Genomic DNA, 13,600 nt, shown 5'->3' on the forward strand with positions numbered 1-13,600 from the left:
CAGAGTAACCCATGCTCCAGGCGAAGACACAAGGGCAAAAGCAGGGCTTCTTATTGAGACTGCACTGTTTCAGTTTCCTATCTCTACGTGTCTACTAAATCTGACTTGTGTGTCTCAAAACCTGTCTATCTAGGCTGCCTCTGCCAAGACACAGGGAGAACACTGACACCATTTGAGTGAGGACAAGTTGTGGTTGTGAAAAGCAGCTACTCAAGAAGAAAATCTGTCCAGGTGTGTACCTACTGAGAGATACATCTGAGTCTCTTGGCACACCAAAGCAGCCCCAAAGTAGGATATGCCCTTGGAGAGGGGTGCAGGTCCAAGCCAGGCCAGCTGTGCTAACCATGCCCTGCCTGGGACAGCCAATCCTTGTAACTGCATGGGGATAGTAGGGATAGCACAGGGTTTAACCTCGAGTTACTGCCCACAGCGTGGTAACTGGCTTGCGTAAATGCAACCAGAATGCCTCTGCATCCAGCCACAGTGCCCACAAGCTTAAACGCTTCCCATAAAAACGGATAATTTGTTAGCCACAAGCCTCCTGCCCTTTCTTGTAGCTAGCTTTCATAGCATTTCTTAACAGATTTCATGTACTGTGAGCCACAGGATGATAAAGCTCCTACTAGAGAGACCTGTTGATAGTGAAGCTTCAGTTCATCTTTGAAAAGGTCAGGCTTCTCCCTTGTGTGTTTGGAAAAATGAGAAATTGTATTATAAAAATAATAAAAATACCTGAAAAGCAGCTTAGAATCACTTCTCCAAGACTTGCTAATGCCATTTTCAAGGTGAGCTGATCTTATGTAAATAGGGCAGGCAGTTCCAAAGTGAGTTGGTCTTCTATGAATAGGGAGAGCTGTTCTTGCACTAACTCTTAAGGAGTTCTTTGGATGCCTGTTTTTCACATGATTTCTCCATTTGCTATTTGAAGCTTTGAAAAATGCTGCCACAGCAGCTTCAGTGACAGGTTTCAGAGCTGTGAGTTAAAGACAAGCTGCAGGGCCGCAAATAGCAGGCTCACAGCATTACTAAGTTAAAGGTACTGGGGTGCAAAGTCCATCTCCGAGATGGGACACAAAAGCATTGGGCCCAGGGCATAGAGACCCACTGCAACACCAGCACCTCCCCCTTGCACCATGCAGGCAGCTGCTTTCTGCTGACACAAATCTCTGCATCAAAGCAGTGAGTCATAGACAGATGTTTTCAGTACAAGGTTGCCAATGTGGAATGAGATCCTGAAGGGAACTGAAATGATGCAAATGATGATTAACCTTCAGGTGTTCCGCAAACCCTCCTCTTTACTTCAGCAGTCCCACTTGAAAGACCAGAAAATCCCAGTTCTACTGAATTGGGTTTTTGAAAGACACATGCTGCAGAAAGCCTTGTGACAGATAACGATTCTGACTAGCAGAGAAATAGAAATTTATTAGCCAGAGTGGGCGATCTTTAACATCTTTATCAGTGACATAGACAGTGGGATCTTATAACCCTCGGGAAGTTTGCTGACGACATCAAGCTGAGTGGTGCAGTTGACTCAATAGAAGGAAGGGATGCCATCCAGAGGAACGTGGGCAGGCTTGAGAAGTGGGCCTACAGGAGCCTAATGAGGTTCAACAAGACCAAGTGCAAGAGCTTATGAACAGGAGGAAGAACAACTTTTTATACTGGCAAATAGTGATAGGGCAAGGGGGAAATGCTTTAAACTAAAAGAAGGGAGATTTAGAATAGAGAATAAGAGGAAATTCTTTACTCAGAGAGTGGTAAGGCACTGGCACAAGCTGCCCAAAGAAGCTGTGGATGCCCTGTCCTTGGAGGTGTTCAAGGCCAGATTGGATGAGGCCCTGGGCAGCCTGAGCTGATGGGTGGCAGCACTGCATGTGGCAGGGGGTTGGAACTGGATGGGCTTTGAAGTCCCTTCCAAACCAAACCATTCTGTAATTCAATGATTCTATGATGATTCTATGATGCTATGCGAATTGGGATGCACAGGTACAGACTGTGCTCTCAGAGTGTCTGTTAATACAGGGCTGCTCTCCTGATTGGCCCAGGAGTTTGAATAATATCATTAATCTTTATATTTGGTTTAAATTAGCACGTTCCCAACAACAACAGAAGAGCATAAAACAGGTATAAAAGAAATACTAAAAAAATAAACATATGCAGAATGCATCTCACACCATAAAGTCAAGACTGTGTGATAAACAACAGCAGTTCCCAAAAGTTAGCAGAAAGCGATGCAAAACTGCATTTTGACGAGTACCTGTTTATAGAAGAAGCCATTACAATAAAACCGTGAACGCTGCATTCATGAGCAGAAAGAAGTCGTCTCAGAAGTGAGTCACTGGCGCCATCTAGAAGAGGAAAAAGCACACCAAGCAAAAGTGAACTGGGGGCACAAAGAGCAGCTCATCCTGGTTTGCAAAGTGTAAAACACTTCTCACGAAGACTGATTTCTATGAATTGCAAGGACACTTGTCAATGAGAAGTGTTCTCCGCATTTCCAAGCCTCGTTGGTACTGAAATAAAATACTTACGAGTGTTTTTATCCAGTTTTACTCATATTTTTAGTATGAATTGGTCTCTGAATGAGGTATTCCATGAAGCAGGGACTCTACTGTCTGATGTGAGCAACTGCTGCTCAGCCTTTCCCCATCTCTGAGGGCTACAGAGAGGCACTATGGGTCACTGGCTCCATCCTACTGCAGGTGAAGCATGTGCCAAAAGCTCTACAGGGTGTGTGATGAGGGCTTCCTGCTGGGAAGGCTGTGGAAAGGAAGAACAGAGCTTTTCCTTCCTCTGCCACATGCAGTAGGCCATTTGTGTGGGATGAAGAATCATTTCCAGATGGGAGAGCAAAGGTGGGAGAAATAGCCTAGCTGGTATTTTGAGAAGTAACTCTTTGACACCCTTATTGCAGCCTGAGATTCATGAACAGTTTGGAAGTTATGAAATCTTGCATTCTAACACAATAATCAACACTCAGGTGCATTTCAGCCTTGTGGCATTTCTCTCTCTAAATTGGGAGGGGAGTACTGCATGGCATTTGTACAACAAGAAGCTACTGCAGCAGCAGCTTGTCCTGACTGCTCACAGAACAGTGCTGGAAAAAGACAGACCAGGTGAGCCATAGCACAACACAAACTAGCCTGATCACCAGAAACCAGTGGATCAGATGTAGGGGATATCCTGGTGGCTGAGAACATCTATCTGCAACTGCCACATCTATCTGAAATTATCCATCCAGGCTGTGTTCCTAAAAAACACGGCCCTGATTTTGCAAGCCTCTCTTCTCCTTCATGTGTCATTATGTTAAAGACAGGACAACCAACTGCCTTTCACAACTTCAACAAACAAACCATACTGCTCTTCCAACAGAAAGGACTGCTCAAAGGCATGAGACTTCTGCAGGAAAAGATCTTTACAAAGATTTCAAGTCTCTCTGATACCCACTTGTGTTCAAATGACTCTTGGCTTGGTTATTTTTCTTTTGTGTGCTTGAGTCAATAAATTTCATACATTTGGTGGGAATTCTCCAGTGTGCTTCCACAGGACTAAGCAGGGCAAGATTTCTGAGCTCAAAACCTGTCTGGCCAACCATGTTGCTCTGAGAGAACTTGTTCCACCTAGATTAACTTACAGAAAAGTTTTATAATCTATGCTTTCAGTACAGAGCAGCCAGACAAGATGGTCTTAAACAGGGAGACCTTACATAGGACTATTTAACGGAGATATTACTTATGATTTCTATGTCTGACTCACTGGAGGTAGCCAGAAAAAATCATGGCAGAAGCCTCAGATATGGTCACACTGTAGGGTTGTAAAGGGCCATTGAGTTAACTAGCAAAATCACCAGTGTCAGTTTTACCAGCAATACAGGGGAAACTGAGTTACTGTTGTGGTCTAATTACAGACTCAGGTTGTTGCTTTTAGCTGCACACTGGCAATCACGTGCATTGGTCATTGCTGAAGTGCAGATGGTGCAGCACGAGAGGGCAAAGAACTTATTTCAATTACAGTATCAATCACTTATCTTTTAAACAAAAAAATGCATCTATCAGAAAGAAGCCAATAAATGTTTGTGATGTGTCTGTTTCTCAGTGTGGATGGATTTTGAGCAAGATTGTGATATTTGATGCTGATTGATAAAGAGGCTGTGACAAAATGGAGAATTAAGGTAATTAACTGCAGCATGAGCAGCTCTGCTCAGATATTTGTAAGCTCACTGACACCTGACAAGGTCTTGGCATAGCAATGCTATCATGACAAATGTATCAAGCAACTAATGTTTGAGTGGTGGGACACAGAAACAGAATGTGCTGTTTATTAGATGGTTTAGACTTCAAAAGGCAATGTCTGAGGAATGTTGTTGGAGTTTTCATCACCTCTACATCTGCTGATCCTCTTCTTCTGACCAGAAAAGAAGGTTTGAGCAGGAAAAGCACAGCAGGGTAGTGAAAAGTTGTTCTTTGTGATTTTTTTTTTCATTTTAGCATTTATAAACATTACCTCTTTCTATTTAACTAAGCTTATGACTTCAGTGGTACATTCTTGGTGTGTGTGATCCAAACCATTCCTAGTTATATTAAAATAGCCAGTGTTTACTGGGGCTATATCCAAGCTCAGTCTAATCAGACAGTTTGTCTGTGGCTCCAAGAGCAGCAAGATTAAATTAAAACCCAAAAGTGGACCCCAGACTTTCTGGCCACTGCGTTTTCAAAACATTCATATTTGAATGAAGAATTCAGTATGGAAAACTTGAAATGTAGGAAAGTTGGCAGTCGTGCTTGGTTTTACCTCTGAACTTTGAAGGCTGGCACGCTTTCTTCTCTAAGGTAAGCACATGTAATAGTACTTGTGGCATAATGCAAAGCCCATGGGACCAATGTTTTAATGAGGTCAGTCTTTTCCTTGGATAAGAAACCTACAAACAAAGCCAAAACGCTGCAAGAAAAACTACTGCAAGGGGAAGTTAATTTATTTGAGCCGGAGTCCCACCTCAGTGCTGGAGGTGCTACCTTGCAGATGTGGCTTCATATAGGAGCCAAGCTGGTTCCTCATGGCCAAGAAGTCTTCCTTATGGAAATTCCTGGAAAGAGTTATTCCCATGAGCTCCTTCCAAAGGGCTGTGGTGGTTGAGCAGAGGGAAGGAGCCTGATGTGGCTCAGAGGAAGGAAAACCCAACAGAGGTAGCTGAGGGAAGATGGCAGACCGAGAGAAAAGGAGGGGTGAGCAGGAGCACCTGAAGAGATGGAAATTGCAAGCTGGACCGATGAATGAAGTGAGGGAAGGAGAAGATAGCTGTGCGGATGAACTGACTGAATACTGACATGGAGGAGGAATCTTTGCCCTTTCCAGGAGAGAGCGGCCTGAGAGGTCCTAGGCTGCTCACCTGCACAAAGTCTCGTTGAGTGCATTTCAGCTGCATTGGGTGCCTGTCCAGAATGCTGTGATACAACACAGAGCCTGTTGATCAAAGGCAACGAGAGCTCTCTTTTAATCCAGATGTAGTGCAAAGTACACTGACATCAAACTGGATGATTTTGGCAGAATTACAGATTGAGGAGTTCAGTTCTCCATAGACAAACTGGGAGCTGCATTATCCCCTCAGAAGATCTTGAGAATAATGTTACAGTCTGTGAAGCTTTCAAAATCTGAAGTTGTGTGCGTTGTGGTGAATCCCACAGGGAAATTAATCATTGCTTTGGGGGGAGGAGTGGAACAGTCTGCAGTAGACAAGACTTGTGGGCCAGTCTTATTTCACCTGATTGAAGTACTCATGGTACACAACATAGGTCCCTTGCTCAAATCAGGTGCTCTGCTGCAGAAGGGAGATAAATTACTCCAAAAAAGTAATTCAGATTTTACACTAAATTGCCTCCAGCACTGACTCCAGATGGAACTTTGGACAACTGTCCGCTGTCAGTGTAACTTATGGCACTTCCTAACTTTGGAGAGCTTAGGTCTGAAGCCTTCACACCCTCTTAGCATGTCTTGTTGTGCAAGATGTGCATATAACTCTCATTTATTCAGGATATCTCTGTTGTTACATCAGTGACATATGGAAGGTATGTGAGTAGAACAAGCCCTCTTCTTCCCTGTGTTAAAGGCAACACTGATACTCTGCATGTGACTTCAAAAGAGTTTACAGACAGCCCCCTTAATTCAAGCACAGCTTGTATCTGCATGCTGCTTCTGCAGAAGATGGGGAGTACACCTCTGAAAGGCATTGGAGCAGCTTCTAGGAGAAGTCCCACCTGCGGCAGCACCTCTCAGCAAAACACCTCTGGCTGGAGGTGCCAATGAGGTGCTGCTTCTCATCTCTCCCTTTTCCTGCAGTTCTTGGTGGAAAAGCCACGCTGCAGCATATCCAGAGCACGCACGATTATATATGGAAACATTATTTATAGAGTATAATTATGTAAGCATCACTCTGACTCTGTCTCTGGCATGAGTTGCATATGGCATCATTCTTCCTCTCTACTGAGGGAATTAGCTGCTGTAATGATTTACACACTTGAGTATGAATATTTGAGACAAATCTTTGAGTTCTAACATTATTTTAGGACAACAGCCATGTCAAAGTAAGCTATTTTGGTGAACTTTCTCTGAATAAAAATTCTTTAGGAAAGATGATTTTGCTCTTGTTTCCTACATCTCTCGCTATATACAAGTGAACAGGTACATGTTACAGCTATTGACAACTGACAGTACCCAGAGGTGGATGTAGCAAGCAGTGTCGTGTCTCACAAAGCAAACACAACATGCATGGTGTCATGCAACCTTTCTTATGCTCTTTCTTATGCTCTTTCTGGAACACAGTGGGAATTATCAAATTACATTTGCTGTCACCACTACTTTACCACTTTGGCAAAGTAGAGGTAATTGATTACAGGCAATCTGGAGTACGATCCAAAACCAATTACACACTTCAATATTGAGGAAAATGTAAAGCTTTCTTCTTACTTCACTTATTTTCCAAATCTATCCTCGTTTTGTCAAAATTTGTCTCTGCCATCTAATTACTGAGTAGTCTGTGGTCAGGAGCCAAACATTTAAGCCATTTTGAACCAGCTCTGAAATTTCTTCCTCCACAGTAGCTCTAAGTGGGCACTGCTTTCTTGCTTTCAGTCATTTCAGAATGAATATCTTGTTACATTCATGATCTGATTTCATTTATGAGGCATTGGCTAGGGCCACGGGAAATATTAAATATCTCTTTTAATTCTAAGTGGTAACACCTATCTAAACACAGATTTGCTGTGAATTCCAAGACAACTGGAAGACAGTATTATAGCAATATTCAAACTATAATTTGGTAGTCAGGTGACACTGGTACTGAAATAGCACTTCCACTAGTGCCAAATGGTACATACCTTAAAATTTGTGTCGTTTTACTTACATCTCATGCTTTCTTTACAGTAAATGAGTGGAAACAGGCACATCCAATTACTTTATATTACAAGTAGCTGAGGCACAGGCATTGACATAACACTGTCTAATTTGATCAGGAGGATTCTATAAAAAAAAGGTGTAATTGAAAATGTCAGTACACTAAAAGCTTATACCTAAAAGAAAATAAGGGTTTGGTTGTTCCTATACAGCCTGCTGATAGCAAAGGTAGAGCATGGGTGCAGAGTGCCAAGAACAGGGACTTGTGTCAACAAGACCACACGACACAGTGAGCTCTCTTCTAGATGCTACCACTGCTCAGATGTGCCTTCCCATCCATCTCTGCATATTGGTTCAGTAGCATGAACAGTTTTTTCACTCACACACCATTGCCTAAAATCCAAGAAGGCCAGAAAGGCTATTATGGTCATGGCCATTTTTCTTTATGTTGGTTCACTGTCATACAGGAGTAAATCTCTTGGATTATTTGGATGAGTTTGACAGTAAAAAGTAATCTCCATGTTCTTACATACTATATTGCTGAATTCAAATTGGGTATTGGCTTCAGAGCTTTGAGAATCATCACCAGTTCAAAATCTTTTCACAAAGAAAACCAGCTCCAATTCTTAGGACCAATTAAAAATTTCAAGAGGGAAGCTCTCAGAACAGCCAAAGTACATCTTCCCCTGTGACTACTCTTGCATGCAACTAGTCAGCATTTGCTCCTAATTATATTTTTACACGTTGCAATAACTCTTCCTTCGGAGACACGTGTGGAAACAGCAGCTAGTCACAGTTTCCAAGAACATTATGGCATGTAAAATTTAATAGATGTGTCTCTGGCAGGCCATAATCTATCGGTGAAATTGCTCGTGGAAGCAGCATGCACTACAAGGTTGTAGCTGCTTCTCTTGGACTTGCAAGTGGGCATTTGGAGCTGATGTATATTGATAAAGGAAGATATCAGAGGAAGAACAACCAAAGACACACCACCTGCTTTTCTGCCTTCATTCACCCACAGCCATCAGAAACTAATCCTAATTGTGATTCTGTGATTCTAATTGCACAGTTAAATTTAGTTAATGACTACTTCTTGTCCTAGGGACATAATAAAGCATAAGAAGTCCTGGGTGTTTCCAGCATATATCCATTGTATAAGTCTGGCATATTGGGAATAAATCCTGTCACAATCGATCCCTGTAATTCTTCTTCACTGTCAAGGGGACTTCTGTTTACAAAGGATCACAGAAAGAGGGGGTGACCATAGATCATATCATGAGATACTATCTGATTGTATCTGACTGTATCTGTACTTTGCTATGAGCAAATAAATAAATAAATAGACTGATTCTCTTATCTACCAAACCTGATGTGCCTAAGACAGGACACCTCCGCAACAAAATTGAGAGCAACAACTTCCTAATTCTTTGATTCACTCTCAACACATCTTAAATTAGCAGCCTGCTGACTGCTTTAATTTGCATTAATAAGCCTATGTCAGCTGTACATTGCTGGAGTGGGACACAATTCTGCCAGCTTCCTGAAATAAAACTGCCAGCACAATTGGAAGGTGTTTAATTAGGAAGCATTTTCCAAAATCTTTCCATTTTAAACAGACCCACACCAACTCACACTAACTTCTCTAAATGTGCCTGCAGCTCTCTCTTCTAATCCAAAAGACTTATGTTTGAGGTCTGAAATCTATTCAGCAAGAGGGACACAACGCGCTGCCTTCTTTGGTTCACTGCAAGTTCGGGTTTCCATCAGTCCAAACACAACTATTTGCCTTACAATTTGTGGCTTAAAAAATAAGAGACTGTGATGGTTGAAGTAACTATAATATATGGGGAAAAGAAAGAAAAAAGTAGAAAATTTCATTTATATTCAGGAAAATAAAGATTTTTTTTTATTTTTATTTTTTTTAATATCTCACATGCTCATAACAAAGAACAGTGAGGCAAAAAAAAAAAAAAAGGCAGTTAACCTTCAAAGTTTAATAGCACTTTATTAAAGCATTGTGTTGATACTACCTGGCAAAGAACTCGGTCTACACCAATACCAGATTGCAAATTTTAAAGTATATTCCATGGTTGAATGTGTGGTGAGGATTAACAAAAACACAGTCAAGATGGGGTAAAGACTGTTCTGTTGCAGAGTATTAATAAGTTTTCTCCAAGAAAAGAGGCCAAAACTTTCAAGTGAAGAAACTGCAGGCAGTGCAAAACAGATATCTGATAGGAGATCAATCAAACTAGCAGGGTAACACAGCCATACAAGATGAAATTCTTTCCACATGCAACCCCAGACTGAATTACCCATGCCTTCCCTGAAGTGTTCAGTTGCAGCCACATCCCCTCTAGAAAAACTACTTACAGTTTTGAGAGGGGAACTGCTTACCCAGTGAGGGAACTGATCTCTGCACCTGATACTCCTGATGATTTGTCAGCTCTGTGCAGGAGACTAATGTAACAAAGGATTTGGATCATATCCAGTAACAGTGGTCTGGCAGGTTATGGTCTAAGGTCCCACTTGAGATGGGTTAAGAGATGTGGGGAGCTAACCCCAATTCACAGAGATCACACCCAAAACAAGGCATCTGCACAAGGGGGCATGATGAGGCTTTCAAGATTCACCTGATAGTTGAATATCCAGACGCTTTTATCCTATGTGTGAGTGTGCTTGGTTGCATCAGGAGATATTCGGGTTGGATATTAGGAAACATTTCTTAGAAAGAGTGGTGATTCATTGGAATAGGCTGCCCAGGGAGGTGGTGGAGTCACTGTCCTTGCAGAAGGTGTTCAAGAAGCGTATAGATGTGGCACTGAGGGACATGGGTAGTGAGCATGATGGGGATGGGCTGACGGTTGGACTAGATGATCTTAGTGGTCTTTTCCAACCTGAATCATTCCATAACTCTCCACACAGCAGCAGGTTTCTGCACAGGCCAGTCAAATCCAGGACTTCTTCCTATCTCAGGCAAAAAATGTGGCTGAGACAAATGGATTCGTGCAAAAGAATTTCTCATTTCACGTAAGGGATATTTTTTGAAGACAGCCACTTTGGTGGAAAGTTCTTGGCTATCTCTGATCTTCATAAAAAAAACCCTGCATTTAATGGTTTTTCCTTCAGGTTTGTGTTTCAGTCTCTCTCTTGTATATGTACATTTGTACATCATCAAGGTCAAAGAGGCCACAATGCCACTCAAGGTTTCCACTTGTAAAGAAAAATATGCTAACCGTGGTGCATACAAAGTGTGTGCTATTATCTGCCACAAACATAGCTGCCCTGCTGCTGAGTTCAAGGAGTTTGAACAAAAACTCTGAGACCAGATCACTTTTCCTGGAATTCTTAAAAAAGGGCCCTGAAAAGCTTATTGAGACAGCAAACCAAGGTCAAAATGATCCTGTTTTCAGTCTGCTTGCATATTTGCACAAGTTTAAAAAGCTCTTATCAGTTCACTCAAAGAGGGCAAAGTAGAGAAAAATGAACCAGGAAGGAAAAAAAAAATAAGGCATACAAATAAATTACTTCATGAACATTAAAACTAAGCAGTCAGTCAAACTTACTGTTTCAGTCCCTGTAAGCTGCCTCTCATCTGCATCCATGTGCTCATTCTATAGCACCTCAAACGTCCCTCAAGTCCCCTTGTGTTCTAACGCCACAGAAAAGCAAATACTGGGGCACATAGCAGCTGCCAAAATCAATGCATCATGGGCTGAGTGTGCTTGTTTATCCATTGGTAGAGTTATTTGATGTGAACTCAACTCCATCTAGCTGCCATCTCCACAAATCTGGTAGGAGCACAGTAGTACGAGAAACCTTTACCCCCTCTTTAATTTGGTCAAAACAAGATTTTAACTGAGGTGAAGGAAAGAGATGGGTAAAAGAAATGATTGTATGGACCTCTTATTCAGGAAAGCTGGTTTAAGAACCCAGCAAAATGTAAGTGATGAGGAACTCCCACAAAATAGAAACAGAGAGAAACAGCACTAGAATTATTATTAGAGAGCTAGACAGTAACAAGAATAGATAGCAATAATTAGACTTTCAGGTCTGGGGATTCAGAAAGCAATTTGCATTTTAAGTAACCCAATACATATTGAAACTAATAATTTCCAGTGTCTTTTTTATTTTTTATGTCACTGTTCTAAAAAGAGATCAAGATTTTCTTTTTACTTATTCATGTGGATTAATATCTTAATTGTAATTTAAATGTCCAGAAAAGTTACCAATTTAAATTTAAGTGCTCTGTGATTGTGCCTTACTTGTCCAGAGAACAGACATGTCTAATTCTGTGTACAAATCACAGTACGAAAGAGTTGTGTGACTGTAAGCCATTTGCTCTGATGAATTTGAAATAAAAAGAGAGTGAATTTTTCTCTTCATACTTACGTGCTTCACTACAGTACAACAGTATTTCTGCACACATCTCCTAATAGACAACTTCAAGTAATAGTTATTAAAATGTCACCCAGAGGCTCAGTACATGTCAGCACGTTATCATACTGCTGCTTTGTAAGCAGTTGTGTGCCCCAAAATTGGAGTGGCAGCCAGTGATGGATTGACTCTGTCAGACAAGGATCTCTATCTTAATTTCCCTCTGTAGTCAGTAGAGTGGAGGAAACATTGCCAGGATTTAATTTGTTCTGTAATAAAGCAGATACCTAAAATGAAATAAATCACCCCTCAAAATGACAATTATTCTCTTCTGACCATAAAAATGCATAAGGGATTGTAGTGGTCTACCCTGCAAACACCTGAAAGTAGGAAAGATGCCCTCACCCACAATGTCTGCCTGTGTGGGGACTGAATCCAATGTCACTGAGGATCAGGCATTCCTTGCAGCTCACGTTTTCCACTTAGGAGGTCGTGGCTTCTCACAGCATGAAAGAAGGAATATTTTAGATTGATAAAAGAGGGAAAACACTCATACTTCTGTGAAGCCCCTTGCTTCTGGGGAATAGAGCCAGATTCCTCTTGATATCACACAGAAAGAAAAGACTTGCCTGTCATTCCTCCTGTAGGTATACTTCTATCTATATTCATTTGCTCTTGTGATCTTTGGCTGTCTCTGAAACATTTTCTTTCTGTAGAGCAGATGGGAAAGCATGCATGTTTTTTCACAGTTAACTTACGGGTTTGATTAGCCATTTGGATTGGAAGAACTAAAAGAGGTTAACGTTTTCCTTACAGCAGCATTGTAGGGAATAAAAATGAACAGAGTAAGAAGGATTGCAACCATAGCCCCTCAGAAAGAAAGAAATCCCATGAAGAAGGAACAAATGCCAATATTCCTGCAAAGGAAGAGTTTCTGAAGGATGATTATCTGCATTTGAAGCCCCTGCAGGGGATAAAAACTCACAAAGGAAATATTTTTGGCAAACTGGAGCTGGGAGAAACTCCTCATGAAATTTTGAATAGTTTCATCCCGGCTTCTGCACCCAGAGGTCCAGATGGCTTCCAGATGATCTAATGCCATTTTGACCACACCCCACTTAGCTACATTTTGCTTGTTTTCTGTTCACTGAAATGCGCTAATCTCAACCCTTATCCCTGATGTACGTCCTGTCACTTGTTGGGCAGTATGCTTAGAAGTCACAAGCCTTGCTTCAGTCCCCTGGCAGCAAGTCAACCAGTCAGCAGGCAAAGCTGGATAATTACTGCTTAGCCTTAAAGAGCTTAACATTTGTTTGCACAGACCTGTGTCCTGGCAACACCAAGGCACTGAACCAGAGAGCAAACTTTCTTTCCCCTAAATATTTTCTGTAAGAGAAAGGACACAAGGGACTTTAACACAGACATGAAATGGTGGTTATCTTGAAGGATTACAAGAGATAAGTAGACTATCCTCTAGCACTGACTTGCTATAATTATAGAGAAGAAGATACTGCTGGGCTTTATTCCTCGTTCTGTTATGCTGTTACAGAAAACTGCACATGGCTGCTTTGGCCATTTTTTGAGAACTATCTTTCCAGAAGTGCTTAGCACAAGGCCTTGCAAGAAGGCTGCAGCAGAGACAAGAAAAAGACAGCCAGGGAATATCGGGTAGTCACAGGACAATGGAGTTCTTTGCATGATGGACAACAAATCGAATGCCAAGTTACAGTGATTTTATCACAGCATTGAACCTTAGCTGCACAAATATCTACTTTTAAATGAAATATACAACAATTTTAAAATAACTGTACTGAGCAAAATGCAGACTATTCAAACA

Source organism: Lagopus leucura, unplaced genomic scaffold, assembly GCF_019238085.1.
Source record: "Lagopus leucura isolate 7727_CA_CO unplaced genomic scaffold, USGS_WTPT01 Super-Scaffold_100001, whole genome shotgun sequence".
Taxonomy (NCBI): domain Eukaryota; kingdom Metazoa; phylum Chordata; class Aves; order Galliformes; family Phasianidae; genus Lagopus; species Lagopus leucura.